Below are 16,034 nucleotides of genomic sequence, written 5' to 3' on the forward strand. Positions count from 1 at the left end.
AATGTCAAAGGGAACCTTCCCGATACCAGTGACTCCAACCTCAACATCAGCAGCAGCTTCTTTCACTTTAACAGAGGGGAATGAGTGTTTAACAGTGACCTTTGTCGCACGCGGTCACACACTACTGTAAAATACTCAAGATAGCATGTAGCACAAGAGAAGTCATGCTGCTCAGCATCCGGAAGGGACTACTGTGTGATCTTGTTGGAGTTGACTGTGCGAAAGGTAAAAGTATTGTCCATGTTGCCGGAGAGGAAATGGCAAAATGCTTTTAGGTGCATCGCAGGAAGTCTGAACAGCACGCTGCGTCTGAGGCCACACAAAGGAAACGTGGGAAGTCAAGCAGGTGACTGTCTAATGCATCATTTATTAGCCTGCTCTCACAACAATGAAAAGTCACGGTTATCTTCCTCAAACATATACAGGGAGATAAATGCGTGGCGGATGCTGAAAGGAGATTTCTACCCATTTTGTCAGCCTTCGTGAATTAGAGAAGTTAATTGTCTATATAATTCTGAGTGGGATCAGCATTATACCATGCCTTGTGAAATAATCAGGCATTTTCATATTCAAATTAATGAGTAAATTGTCTTTGCAAAAGAAAAAAAGACTCATTTGTTCCTGTCGACCATAAACGTATATGGTGCAGAAAACAACAAAGCTCCACTGTGCAGATGCCTGTGGGGTTAGGGTTAGGGAAGGTAAGAGTTTTCCAACATTGAGCCCACTGGTTACTTGATGCCAGGTTGAACTACATGTGGGTCACTCTGAGTACATAAGGGAACACAAAATGAGGCATTTAGGAGAATTTAGGGTAGGGGTTGTTGTTCTTTTGCACAATGATTTATTATCCTGTATCCTGTACATGTTCTTGCGTTGTGGGGCAACATGAAGGGGGTGGGTGTGTGTGTGGGGTGTGTGTGGGAGAGGGGGGGGGGGTTATAAACAGTAAGATACGCGTCCATCCCTGTAGTGCATTCACTGTGTTGCTCATTGCCAGCATCATATACGTGTGATGAGGCTCTCACACATCTGGTATCGATGAAAACAGCACATCAACAGCTGACTCACATGTCCCTTTAAAATGCCTGCAACCTTTGTTTGGTGATGTGTTTGTGTGTCCTTGTAAAACTTTAACATGAGCTCATTTTAATATGAAAGGAAATTCACCTTTTGGCTTGTATTCATAGTTATTGCCTTAATTATCCCATGTTATTTAGCTTGATATAATATGAAATCTAAAATTATTTAAAAAACAATAGGCATCTGTGTGGTATACGTATGTTATTGGGGGGTTGGGTGGTTCGGGGTGCTGTGAGTTTGGGAGCTAGCCTGGATATCCAGACCTGCAGCTGGCAAATAAAATTTGCTGCACCTGTTGGTCTGGGCACGATCCATTGAAGCTCATTAACTTTGTCAGAAAATTCGGAGTTGCCAATCAAATCGTTCTATCTGATCTGAGCGGGCCAGAGCCCTATGTATGGTGCTCTGGGGCGGAGGTAACCGAATGACGACAGTGCTGTGCATGCGCCGTTGAAGCTGTGATAGTAGACAACAGATATGGCTGCGGATATATTGTTTGAGTTTGAGACGGCTTTGGCCTTGGCATTTAACTATTTGGAAGACGGCACTCAAATCTTTCATTAGCAAGAAAGAGGAATGTTCTGTTTTGCCGACCGACCACGGCAAAAGTTTAATTTACCGGTTAACCCCGCTGTTCGCTAAACGAACAGGGCTTAATACGTCACCTTGTTCATTGTTCTGATTGGTCGTAGTGCTTTTCAATTGCGTGCACTGGTATTTGAAATGCACGCGTAGGAGCCGCCCCTTGAGTTGGGAAGGTCTATTGATCATGGCCAGACCAAGCCCCAATCACGGCGAATTCTACCAGCATCCAATGCGGAAGTGTTAAAAAATTGCAGTTCACCGAGTGTCCACTAAGGGCAGGTTTCAAAACAGAGCAATTTCTCATCGACTCCCATGTTAAATATGCGGTTTTCACAGCATTATAAAACCTATTTAAGGCCTGGTACAAAAAAACATTCTAGTCTGAATGTTTAGGTCATATCTCCATGACAACACTGAGGGGGGTGAATTTTTTTTTGTTAAAATGTATGAATAATTAGGGGCGCAGTCTCTTGAGTGACAGATAGCCGCCCGCTGGCCCTCACTTCCCCTCAGATGTATACGTCAGCTAGATGGGTGTATCTCCCTCCCCCTGACGTCACATCAATGCCCATTTTTCGGTAAGAGGAAATGAGGCGGAGTAAAAATCTGACAAAATGGCGACGTGCATAGGCCAGCACGACTGGATGCAGTTGAAATAACTGATGTCAGCCCCGTATGCTACACCCATTTTATATACTATCTATGGGCCAGACCCTATATCGTTTTAGATATGGGTCTGGATTTCCAGGCTATATGGGAGCCACAGATACAACACATAATATGAACAAACAGTTTTTCCTGAATTATCCAGTCACATAACTGTTAACATACTTGGAGAAATGTTTCTCAACACGGAAGCTGCACTACTGTGCCATCGTAAAAGCATTTTTCTATTTTCTTATCTTATGTTCCAGCCTTCAATGACACAGGAGGGTCACAGTCAATGCAAGGAATGTCACAATCTGTCTGTCTCTCATTCAATTCTAAAGAATTCAATCAAAAACGTATAATTGAAAACACGCAGGAAGTCGGTTTGAAGGGAACATTTTGTCTGTCTATTTCACTATTTCTAAGGTAACTACGTATTCACATGTGTGCAATGAAAGCCTCTCATTTCGCCTCCACTAAGAACATAGCACTAGACTTTATTTTTAAGGTCACCGGAGATATTTCTCTTGACACATCTTTTTCACTTCACTCTAACGCCTCGTTAGAATACTTCTGCTTATTTTCACATTTGGCTTACAGTTTTTCTCAGTTGCTTTGGTGCTTTTCTCAGATCAGAATGAAAATTCTCATAACTATTAGTTCGCAACATTTAGTCATTTGAGCACATCATAGAAATTTCTCCTTCCTCTGAACAAATTGCAAATGCTTTTGGACATGTATCAGTTGCTTTCATACAATTCTCTGCTGTTTTATAACATTGTCATTTGCTTATGTCATGTCAGTCAAAATGAACTATACTTATGGATGCTGAATAGTCATTCCCAATAAAACTAATAGTCTTCATTTCATTGCTTGAGTCATTACATACAAAATTGTTGAACTAGTTATCAAATTCTGCCAAGCAAATTTTATACCTTTTCTTTATCATGGATACTTTCCTCGCTGCATTGCAAGGGATAATATCCGTTGTGATGTAGATGAAAATATGTGGCCAGACAGACAGGAACGTCTGGATGTGCCAGAATGATTTACCTATATATGTTCAGTTACAATATGTCCTGTTATATTGTTCACATTTGTGCACAGCTCAACCAAAAGGGTGTTTTTTTATGTTTGTTCTAAATAAGTGACCGAAGTGTATTTTTCTTTTGCACAATGCTGTAGAATTGCAAAGAGCATATACAGTAAAAATGTGAAACATACGTAGTCAGTGTCTTGTACTCACTTACTCCCCTAACTACAGCAATGTGTAACTTTACTGTAGTTTTCAAATGGCTGTACAAGTAGTGTAAATGCTGTCTTGAGCATGTTCAGGTAGTGTCACCGAGTTCTGACCTTTTTTTGCATTGGAAAACACTGAGAGAATAAACTGTCATAATGAAAACATGACAAAGCCATTTGACTATCTTGTTCATAAACGATGGTGTCAAGACTTCTCATTTTAATGACACTTGCAGTTTTATTGACATGAATACTTGCTTTTGAGGAATAGACTATCCATTTTGAGCAAGTGACGTACTTTTGCAGGTTATCCACTAGGTTTTGCAGTTTGCTCTAATTGTTTTGAGAAATGCACTAACTGCTGTGCAAATGTTAATAGTGATGTGAGAAAAGCACCAAAGCGACTGAGAAAAACTGTAATTGTTTTTCTTTTTTCTTGTGTGCTCACCCTGGCAGTTTGAAATGGTCACGTATGAAAAGGGGGTTTCACAACTTCCTGTGATGTAATCAGTGTTATATAGGCTGGCGGGTTGTTTGGTCACTGTCACTATGTTAAACATGGTGAACACAAAACCATGCCGAACCATGATGAAGTAAGGTTTATCAACACTTTTAACAACTAGATAGATAGATAGATAGATAGATAGATAGATAGATAGATAGATAGATAGATAGATAGATAGATAGATAGATAGATAGATAGATAGATAGATAGATAGATAGATAGATAGATAGATAGATAGATAGATAGATAGATAGATAGATAGATAGATAGATAGATAGATAGATAGATAGATAGATAGATAGATAGATAGATAGATAGATAGATAGATAGATAGATAGATAGATAGATAGATAGATAGATAGATAGATAGATAGTGTAGTAGCCGAATGTTCCCCATGGCTTGACAAAGACGAGGGCGAGGCTGGACATCATCATTGTGTTTCAGAAAGGTTTATTTCAGGAGCATCCATCAGACAATACAGATGACTTGGTGGTAGCATGAGCATGGGGGGCTGTCCCCCAAAGGCTAGCTCGCCCACGTCTGTGCGTAGTCTTATATCAAAACCCTGGCATGATGGTACTCCTAAAATAGGCATATGGTTTCATATCACAGGTCCCAGCAACGGATGACGTTTATCTATCAAAAGGTTGTTTTCGTCTCTCACAGTGACCTCTAACATTTAAAGGCCTTTGCTCAGCAAACTCTGGTATTAACCATTCAAAATCCACCACAATAGATAGATAGATGGATAGATAGATAGATAGATAGATAGATAGATAGATAGATAGATAGATAGATAGATAGATAGATAGATAGATAGATAGATAGATAGATAGATAGATAGATAGATAGATAGATAGATAGATAGATAGATAGATAGATAGATAGATAGATAGATAGATAGATAGATAGATAGATAGATAGATAGATAGATAGATAGATAGATAGATAGATAGATAGATAGATAGATAGATAGATAGATAGATAGATAGATAGATAGATAGATAGATAGATAGATAGATAGATAGATAGATAGATAGATAGATAGTAAAAAAAAGACAAAAATATAAATAGATGTGGTGAAAGGTACAAAGCCAAAAGGGAGGGCACGGAGGTGTAACAATCGTTACATGATTGGGATATCTCTCTCATTTGAAATAATGTACTCAACAAACCGTGTGTGAGTTGAAGTAATGAGAGGTGGAGAAAGGGATTTTAGCCACACTAGCAGCGTGGCTAGCTTGATAATTTCACTGTTTAATTTCACCTCATTAAGTTAAGGCAGCATCCCTAATGGAAAAATAAATTAAAGAAGGAAAATCAGCATAATTAATTTGCCACCCACATTAGAAAAAGTCAAATCAGCACCTGTCAGAATTTTAATAACAAACATAAAAAAAAAGCACTCTCCAGTTTTCAAATAATATCCCAGCCCCTATTTTTTTATACTATCGGAGACAAATAATAAAAACACTCTTCACTCAAAATACTCTTTGATCCCACAGATTCTCCCACAGATTCAGGAGAGACGATAGACAGAAGATTCAACGTCCAGTCCCGACATCAAACATTTGGCCGTCCAGGAGCAAGACTCTCAAATTGGCCAATTCATTAGTATGTGTCGGAGTCATTTCATAAAGTACTTTTCGGAAGCCAGTTTGGTACATTTGTTAAAGTATATTATAGAGGCAGTGTTTTCAAATCTCAGATTTCAATTGTCGGTCTCCGTCCACCACCGCCAACGTCACTTTCATCTGAGTCAAGGCTGCCTTTTCAACACATCTTAGTTCTGTGTGTTGAGAGAGTACATCCATTCAGCTCCATTCAAAACTGCCTTGTGTGGAAGCACAATCGCTTTGGCTTGCCTTTGATTCAGATGTACAAGGCCTCCTGCTTTTCAGCTCTGCATTACGTAGCTGAACTATTTTGCAGCTCGAGCATGAGTTCTCTGATTACTGTAAGAAACGCTCCTTTCATGTTGTCATTAGCTGTGAACACATGGGGAATGACGTCAATGAGAAAAATAATGAAGCTCTTCTTATAAAACATTAGGAGTCGTCCGCTAGCTATCAGCTTCAGCGCCCGCCTCGTGATTCACTTTGTCTCTCTACTCAACAAGGTGTAAATGTAGAAAAGTGATCCTCCACCCATCAAGAAGGTTTATTTATGGTGGTGATGGCAGCTTTTCTTAACGGCTGCTATGGTTACCTTCACACCAGATATGGCGTAGAGCTCAGGTTGGCGGTGTTGTTGCCGCTTGTGTGCTCACCTCACTTTTGTCTCTAAACAGATAATTTTTGCATTGGTGGAGGTGTACGGCATAGCCAAGGAGTTGTGTGTGTGTGTGTGTGTGTGTGTGTGTGTGTGTGTGTGTGTGTGTGTGTGTGTGTGTGTGTGTGTGTGTGTGTGTGTGTGTGTGTGTTACGATGAGGAAGATGATGCATGGAAAAGCCCCAAGGATATGTCACATGGCGTTTACCCATCAAACACTTCGTCAGCCACTCCGGCATGATGTGACTTTTTGTTTCCAGACATATGGGAGTGCGTCGCCGACTGAGAGCAAACGAATAGAAAAAAAACAATGAGGACGTTCATTATTTCATGGCCATTGAGCGCAAGACAAACAATACGAGGTTACTATCTGTGGATCTGTGTAATTGTGCTGTAAATCACAACACATAAGATAATACCAGGTTTCGTTTGTGTATGTGTCAGTGTGTGTGTGTGTGTGTGTGTGTGTGTGTGTGTGTGTGTGTGTGTGTGTGGGAGTGGTAAGCTTCGTGAGATGCAGGTGTCTCCAGGTTACTGGGGAATGCGATTGCAAACAAGGCTGCTCAAACAGAGGAAGGGGGAGCGTTTATGGAACCCGGGGCTACACACATCACTGAGTACTGTGCATGTGTGTGTGTGTGTGTGTGTGTGTGTGTGTGTGTGTGTGTGTGTGTGTGTGTGTGTGTGTGTGTGTGTGCGTGCGTGCGGCGTGCGTGCGTGCGTGCGTGCGTGCGTGTGTGGAACACCTTGGTGGACGATCACTCCATACCTGTTGGTTCAACCTTCTGACATGCCTGATCCTTCTATCGGTGGTGATTTCAACAATGTACTGCCTAGTCACAGAGACCCTTCACTTTCAGGAGAATCTCTCGTATTTCTTTATCAGCTTTTGAAACAGCTGCCATGTGGAAATGGTCCTGTATCGCTCCCTTGCACAAAGAGGACCATGTCATTTACCTCAATCAATTGCTCTGCTGCAAAAGTATTGGCAAAGCGAATGTATGATCAAATGTAATGTTCTATCAATGAGTTATATTCCCTATCACCTTTTAAATCCTGGTTTTTCGATCAAATCACTCCATAACTACTTCAACTTTGATCTGGTCGGCAGATGGATCTTCATCTAGATAAACTTTACTTTACCTATTTAGATAAACAGTTGGTCTTACACGTAATGCTTTGCTTGAATTCCATTCCTATCCTCATCACAAACAACGTATTGTCCTACAAAGAAGCAAATCTGATATATTCATAACAGAAAACGAGGGGTGCCTCAAGGCTCAACTCTTGGTCAACTATTTTGACCTCCTCTCGACTTGTTCTGGATGTTTGTTTTAGATTTATGCGGACGATACGGTAGTATACACTACCTTAAAACTAATTTGTCACGGATTGATTCATCTTTGCAGCCAGATTTTATCACTAGAATCTTGAGATGTGATTCTGTGATGCTGTGCTGCAGTGAAGCTTTCTCCCTTCTGGCCTGGACCAATAGAGTGTCTTCTCTCCATTAATGTTGTGTGCTCATCAACACACATGATGAATCTACAGTATATCTTCATTAAGGGAGTGATCAGATCCCATAGGGAGGTTGCACAAAAGAGAAATAATGAATGTGGTTTTTCATGAAAAAAAGTTCTGAAATTGTAAGTAAAGAAAGACGCTCATCCCCCCCCTTGTGTATTTATTGCCATGCACACCACTCCCTCGTTCAGTTTTGAAATAATGACAAGTGGAGAAATAAGTCAATGGAGTCTCCAGCAACCTGGTCCACCACTGAAGCCAGAATGAATGATATACTGTATAAAAGGCAACACAAGTGAAACACAACCTCTATTACAAGCGGAGTTTAGACATTTGTTCATTAAGCTAACGTTCGCACTTTGTTTATGTGGATTCCCCAGCTCTCATTCTCTTTATGTCTTGTCTTCTCTTCAGCAAATAGTTCTCAAAATTAAACAACACCATATGTCTGTCCGTGCCCTGAAGCATGTTTTCTAATCTGATTCTTCCGCAGGACTACATCATGCACATAAGGGCTTTGAACACCAGGCAGCTATTTTGAAAAAGAATTCACAACCACGCTAAAACCATCTCCATAGCCCCTAGTGCTACTCTTTACTCCTGCTCAGCACTACAGAACAATGATGTGAGTGAGTGAGTGAGTTCAGCTACGAGGGTAGAAAAGCTTGTTCTGAAGCTTAAAGCGAGTAAGCTATCAATTGTTATAGCTCAAGTATTCACACTTTTAGTCTACAGTATCTGTGCAGCTTTTCTGCCATGGCTCCTGTGTCAATAAACAAATATCTAAGTCTGTCAAACTCCAGTGTGTGTGTGTGTGTGTGTGTGTGTGTGTGTGTGTGTGTGTGTGTGTGTGTGTGTGTGTGTGTGTGTGTGTGTGTGTGTGTGTGTGTGTGTGTGTGTGTGTGTGTGTGTGTGTGTGTGTGTGTGTGTGTGTGTGTGTGTGTGTGCATGCGAGTGCGTTTCTGTACTTGAAAAGCCTAAAGGAGTGGATAAATCATTTATTGAAAAAACAGCTAAAACAAACACAACCTTGTACTTCAGGAGGTGAGCAGAAACATCAGTGTCTTATTTAGGTTTGCTGGACCGGAAGCTGCTCTTTCAGGTGGCTGCTGCTCAGACATTCTTCTCCTTCCTCCCTCTCATAGGACTGAAAGAACCAACTTGGGTCAAATAAAGTTGAGAGGTATGGCTAAATGTCGAGAAAACAGCCTCATTTACCAGATTTTTAAGACCAGACTGTAGACATGGATTCAAAATATCAAGGTTAAATAGGAGCCCTTTGTCCTTTGAGGTTCTCACCCTACAGAGAGCTGAGGACGGAGATCAATATAATTCTTGGCATTAAAAGGATGTGTCTGGTGTTATTCCATGTTTTTCTTACTGTCCAAAATAAACCCATGTAAAAACACCAATACCTACCTGTTAGTCTCTTTCTCAACACTGAATGACATCTTGCCTATGGCCCCGAGTCCGCTCCAGAGACGCAAATCTTAAGACAACATTTTTTTCTGAAACAGCTGCTCACTGCAATCTTAAGTAAAAGTTTCTCAGACGAGAGGAAAGCGTGCATCTGTTGGGGACTATTGTCAGTGGCGGATGAATCCACATTTGGTCAGTATTTGAGGCATAAGGACGTGCACCTGAGATGTGTTGACAAAGAGAAAAGTGCTGAATATGAGAGGACTTATCCTTTAGGTACACTGCTGGAGTCACCATGTGCTAATATAAAATAGAGTCGGAACTATTTCCAGCATTTATTTCCCTAAGTAGACTTTTGAGTTTTGGACATAGATACTTAGCTTCACTGTTTCCCTCTACTTCCAGTCTAGGCGAACAACCTCCTGAATCCAGCTCTGTACAAATTGAAAGCGAGTAGCGTGTATATAATTGAAGCTTCATGGCTATACCTGTCCTCAATACATTCCTGATTACTCACTCAGTAAATAATAATAAATAAAACAAAAACTATTTCCTTACCAGCAATCAAAGCCGTTAAGGTTTTAGACTGGCCCGATCTTGCAGAGAGCTTGACAGAAAGTCAAAGAAATGACAGGAAATACTGGAACATAAGCAAGTGGGAACAAGCATCTTTAACAGCTAAACACCTTAAACTGTGAACAGGCCATAAACAAAGGACATAGGCTGGTATACACTGTATAAGCCTATGGTGAGAGGTGAATGTCTGGAAAAGTCTGAGGGCATCTGGTGGACAGCTTGGGAATGGCAGGTCTGGGGAGTTGGCTATCTAGACAAGATGTGACAAAGAAAAAATTAGACAAAATAACAGTTTATTCTATATTATGTATAACTTTTATGTTTAGGATGCCCTATTAGAGTTAGTGATCCCTATGTGCACAATTGGAGTCCGATACCTTATTGTACTATTAGCAATAGTCATTTCCAATAGCATCTCAGGAGGAGAGCGTTTGCATGCTTGTAATTTAAATGAAATAAATACTCGCTGATTCAGTTAACAAAGGAATATAATCTACATCACAGTAAAAGCATATTCATAATTCAATTGGAAGTCACTTTTAATGAGGATGTATAGCCTAAATTAATAATAAGCGCTTTGAGAGCGAGAAAAGCGCTACATAAATTAAATATATTGTTGTTGTTGTTGTTGTTGTTGTTGTTGTTGTTATTATTATTATTATTATTATTATTATTATTATTATTATTATTATTATTATTATTATTATTATTATTATTATTAAATTAGGTTACAAGTGAAACAAAACATGTCAAGTGTCTAAAAAATGCCAGCTTTGTTCCTCAAACTCAGGATTATTTCAAAAAGCATTTAGTGGTAAAAGAACTGATCCAACTATTTAATTCGATTAATTTAACTTTTAACTAAATTTTAATCAAAAAAATCTGATTAAATTTAATAAATTCAAGTTCAAATTTGATTTAATTAATTGGATCAAAAAAAGGTGCAAGTTATTTCATTTTGAATAATGTACTAATCTTTTTTATAAGAGATCCTTTTCACAATACACACACTCAAACATCTTCAGGTGGTTCTCAGAGGTGCAGTGTGTTATAATGGAGTATTTAGCAGCATCTAATGCTGATAGATTGCAATGCTCCATTGCTAACCCCTTTCTTTCGGGGAATCTACAGAATATACGGTGGCCTTTATGGACAAGAAGCAAGTTAGAAAAGCTGCTGTCACCCATGCACCGTTTATAAAATAACTTTAAAAAACTTACAGGGATAGTTCAACATTTTAAATGTTTAGCTTGTCGCCTAACTCTCTGGCTGAAGCAAAGGTGACAGAATACCACAAATATATTATTATATCAAAAATGCACACATCGTTACAGGAATGGTTTTTGTCACCTTTGCTTGAGCCGGAGAGTGATAAAAATAAACTATTCCTTTAAATAAATGCTAAGTCTTTGGCACACAACAACAACAACTCTATCTTCTTTTTCGTCTTCTAACAGGTGTATTTCTAGCAGACACACACTATATAAAAACATGTAAGGCTGTTAAATTTGTCCGTTCTTTGGCACTTTAGGAAAATGCCGTTGCAACATGGCAGCACTCCCCGCTCCTATGTAGATATGCAATGCTCATTCTCAGATCATTTAAATAAAGCTTATTTTATTTTCAAGTGATATTCATTTCTACCAAGTCTGTTCTGAGAAAAGCCAATTCATTCTACACACTGTACCTTTAAGACAAGAACTAAGGTAAACAAATGTTTGTGTTTCTTTTCTGAACCAAGTCTTAATTACCAAGTGTTAATCAAGGGTAGTCCTTTTGAGGCCAAAAATAGCACTGTCTTTAAAAATCTCAAGGGGCTGCACTGCTGTGGGCGTGTTGCTGACGGAGCCGGTGAACATGACATACATCTAGTAGACCTAGCAAAGAGACTGTGGCTCACCCAGTTCATATTTGAGACGACACATTCTCCAGTGCAGTTCACCTGTTGCCAAGGAGGTAGGAATTACTGCCTTAAAGGGGTAGTTCTAAAATTAGATGAGTAAACTTATATGTCTTTGTGCCGTGAATATCAATGCCATAATATTTATTGGCAGGGCATCCTCAAGTGTCCACTGGTAGCCTTGGCAAACTCACTGTGACGAACAACACACCGGGAAGTTGTTGCTCATCGCACCGACAGTTTATGAGACAACTGGCCCGGGGCACAGACATGTCAAAGGACCCCCACCCCTCCCACTCAAGGGCTCAATACAAGGCTGAAGGAATTATTTTTGCATTGTTTGGCATCTTTTTATGTGGTTGTTTTGCGTCTGTTTCAGTTAATTAATGTTCTTTTGTGGTCAGTTTGTGTCTCTTGTGCAAGGCTTGGCTGTCATTTGATTGATAATAGACACATCAAACCTTGGCCCAGGGACTTGTGCTCAAAGGCCCCTTCAGGAATTCATCCCTAGCTCCCCACAAAGAAACAATACATCCCATGACCCCCTTCTTTGTTCAGTCTTTGTACAGTTTGTGTAAAAGCTGGTGGGCAGCTTTTCTTACATTTGGACAGAGCTGGCTGTGGCTTCTTATTTGACACATTATTATTATTGAAAGGTATTGTGAAAGGTTAAACCATTTATGAGGCCGTCCTGCTGTTTATCTCTGTCTATTTTTCAAAGTATGTATGGTATCTCCCCCTGCCAAAAGGTGAGTATACAATGCAAAAGCACATATACGTACCACTACACCTTTTTTTGTCTCTCAGAGTATATATATATATATATATATATATATATATATATATATATATATATATATATATATATATATATAATAAAGCTGCATTTATGTAATTAAATGTGTGCAATCCTTTATTTATTTGTTGCATATTTGGTTGTGTTTATGTGTGGGGGTTGGGGTCAGAGGGTCAATAGGGGCCAGACAGCTAATCTAATGAAAGACAGTAGTGTGTAAATATATATGAGCCTCAGACAAGAATCAATGCAGCAGCCGAGACTGCGAGTCACGCAGTGTTTGAGCCAACATTACACCGAGCATCAGTCATGACATGAATGAGAGAAAAGACGAAGGACACTATAAAAAAAAAATCTCATTGCAGGTTGCTTAGGAACCTTTTGGCAAAGTGACAAGGGCTCATTAGGAACTAGATAACGCGATGCATTAAACACTTAACAGTCCAGCAATTTGACGGAGACACTGACGAGATGAGTTACGTGGAAAACAGAGCTTCCTTATCATCTTGAAATATGAATAGAGGAAAAGCACGCACAGGGCACACACTTTGTATACAATATGAGCAGGTACAAGATGCCTTATAATAAGGAATTAAACATTAAAATATCCAGTCAATGAATATTATTTGAATCACTATATATGAGCTTCACTGTTGACAGAGAATCCATTCCAATCCATTCATATTACTTAAACACTGTAATTTACCAACATATAGAGTATATTTTTCATTTACCTGTGTATGCTACAGCACTTGTAGCGTGAGCACAAATGTTAGTTTTTGCATATAGTGTGCAAGAACCACAAAGTATGTGTGAACAATCGACCATGATAGAACCAATGCCCATGGTCCTTAAAAAATGCCAAAACTATGCTATGTGTTTGTGTCATCTGATGAATGGGAGTCTATAGTGTTCACTTTCTTCTAGCTCTGATTTGGGTCTCCCGGTCACCTGGTAAGAGAATACGTCTGTCTCTTTGGCTGCTAAATAATGGACAAATAATGCACATACTCCATCCATGACACCTAAGGAAGGAAAATGTCATTTGAAATGTGGCAAAGTTTATACTTTACCAAAGGTTGTAAATGTACCTTCTTGAAGGTACATCATAACTTTCCAAGGAATCTACTCCAGTCTGTCCAATTCCGTGTCAAGATGACATGCCTGTAAAGCAAAGAAAGAAAATCCAAAGAAGGGTTTCCTGGACAAACGCAGGTGATGTGAAGTATGCCATGGTAGCCATAGAAACTACTATGTTCTACACACTATGATTGCTTCACTGATTTTTTACGTCTTAAACTGTATAAAGACGACTGCATTCAGTGTGTCCAGGGTCTGCTCTTGTCTGTGAGGAGGATGTCCACTGATTGCTGTAGAAGAGAAAAAAAATAGAGAATCACCATGAGTCCATCATCATAATCCATTCGTGGGCCAGGAAGTGATTAAACAAAACATTCACAATAGGTTCTATATGGCATCTTCAAAACAGGACTTTGATTCACCCTTGAGAAGCAATGACTTTCAAACATTGACAGAACCGAGCAGAACTCTGCTTACTTCATGTTATAAAACATGTTGTGAAGACAGACACATACAGGTTTCCCTCGAACTGGATTGATGCTTTCTAAAGGAAGATTTTTGTCCGTCACAACAACACACTAAATGACGCCACTGAACCCAGAAAAATTCATTGTGAATTCAGTGGCTCTTTGAAGCAGGATGCCCTTTAGAGAACTTCCTCCCTATAGGAGAAGGACAGAATTCGTCTTTTCAGCCAGTGCCTCAAAACAACATATCTTCAGGTTCAGGTGACAAAGGCCTTTAGCAGCCGTAGGAATAATGATTCATGTCATGTCTATCGGGAGCAGAAGAGAAAGTCAGGTGTTGTTGTAGGTGTTGTGGTCCGGGTGGATGGATGGGTCAATGAACTTTAACACGGGAGACGGCTGTCAATGTTGCTTTCTTTTAAATCATGTCCACAAACGTTGTTTAACCTTTAACATGTGACCTAGGAGCATTTGGAACCCAAACAATCTTCCCAAAACCTAACCAAACCTTAACCATAGCATTTTCAAAATGAAAAATGTATTATCATCAGACAGATTCAGCCCTGCCAGGTTAGAAAACGATTCTCTACGTCAGTCTAGTATAGGCTGCAAAAGACAACAGATTTTTTTCGTATAATTTGGACGCATCTAGCAGTGAATTAATGTCCCCTGCATGGTTTTAGCAGTGGCAGTTTTTGTGGATCTGGAACATGCTTTCAAAATAAACAATATTTAAGTCTGTAATCCAGCTGACTTAATGTGGTCCTAACTGATACTGTAATTGTTTTATCTGTTTCCAGTTTAGTCCACATTGGACCATTCTGCAGCTCACAATTGACTGCATGCATCCTTTAGGTATGGTGAAAAGTAAGGGTGCGGACATCTGGGTGATGGGGAGGCATGCATCGTTTCTTGTTACTGAAACCTCAATCTTTGCTTAACCTCAACCGAGTGTTGTAGTTGTCTAACCTGGAGGGCCATTTATTTGAAATAACCACCATCATTCCCAAACCTTTATGGTCTGCTTGCCAGAGATGTGAAACCAGAAATGTTGAGCAGCCCAACGTTTTGTGTCAGGAATGTTGTTGTCGTTGTTGTTAATGAGATATAAAGGACATCATCTCTTTTCAAAGTTGAAACCTTTATAAGCTCAGAGGTGAGCCAATAGTTAGCCTTCTATACACAGCAAACATACAACACACTGGTACAGTCTGTCTTTGACGAATATTAAGTTTGTAACTTGGATTGAGGATGAGATGTCCTATTTGAAACGATGAACTGATTTCTTGGTTAGGTGATGTGGCCTATTTTTGACAGTAGAAATCTATTATTTTACACCCTAGAAAACTTGTTAACACTTGGTTATATGTTACATTTAATTGCATTTATTTTCAGAAACAATTTATTCTTCCACTATATAGGTAAAAAAAGTATCTCTATAAGTACCATGACAACAGTGTGACATATCTTGGGATCTGCCGTGCACCTTCGACAATACATCTTTAAAACTCACAAAGCACTCATACTGCCCAACTTTGCTTTTCCCATAGGGCAAGGCAGGGCTTAGAAAAGAAGATTGAGGTAATCAATGGTATTGGTCGGACCAGTAATCAGTTTGTCAGTTGGTCCAACACGTTGTTCCAGAGCAAGATAGCTCCACAGCTACTGACCCGGTGGCTGGGAAATTAGCTCTGGGTATTCATGGTCTCCGGACAATGCATCCTGTTTTTTTTCTCTGGAGACACTACAAGCTTCAAACAACTCTTTTCACATATTAGTAAGACCCTCCAACACCTCGAAAACAGACTTTGATGTACTAAATTGGTGGAATTCCCCTTTATATAGTTGAGTACCCCATAGCTTTATGTCAGTATGGGGGCCCCCTTAGCTCAGTTGGTAGGGCGTCCCCCCCCATGGGCCTCGGCCAGCAGCGGACC

The sequence above is a fragment of the Ammodytes marinus genome (genome assembly GCF_949987685.1).
Source record: "Ammodytes marinus genome assembly, chromosome: 7".
Lineage (NCBI taxonomy): Eukaryota > Metazoa > Chordata > Actinopteri > Uranoscopiformes > Ammodytidae > Ammodytes > Ammodytes marinus.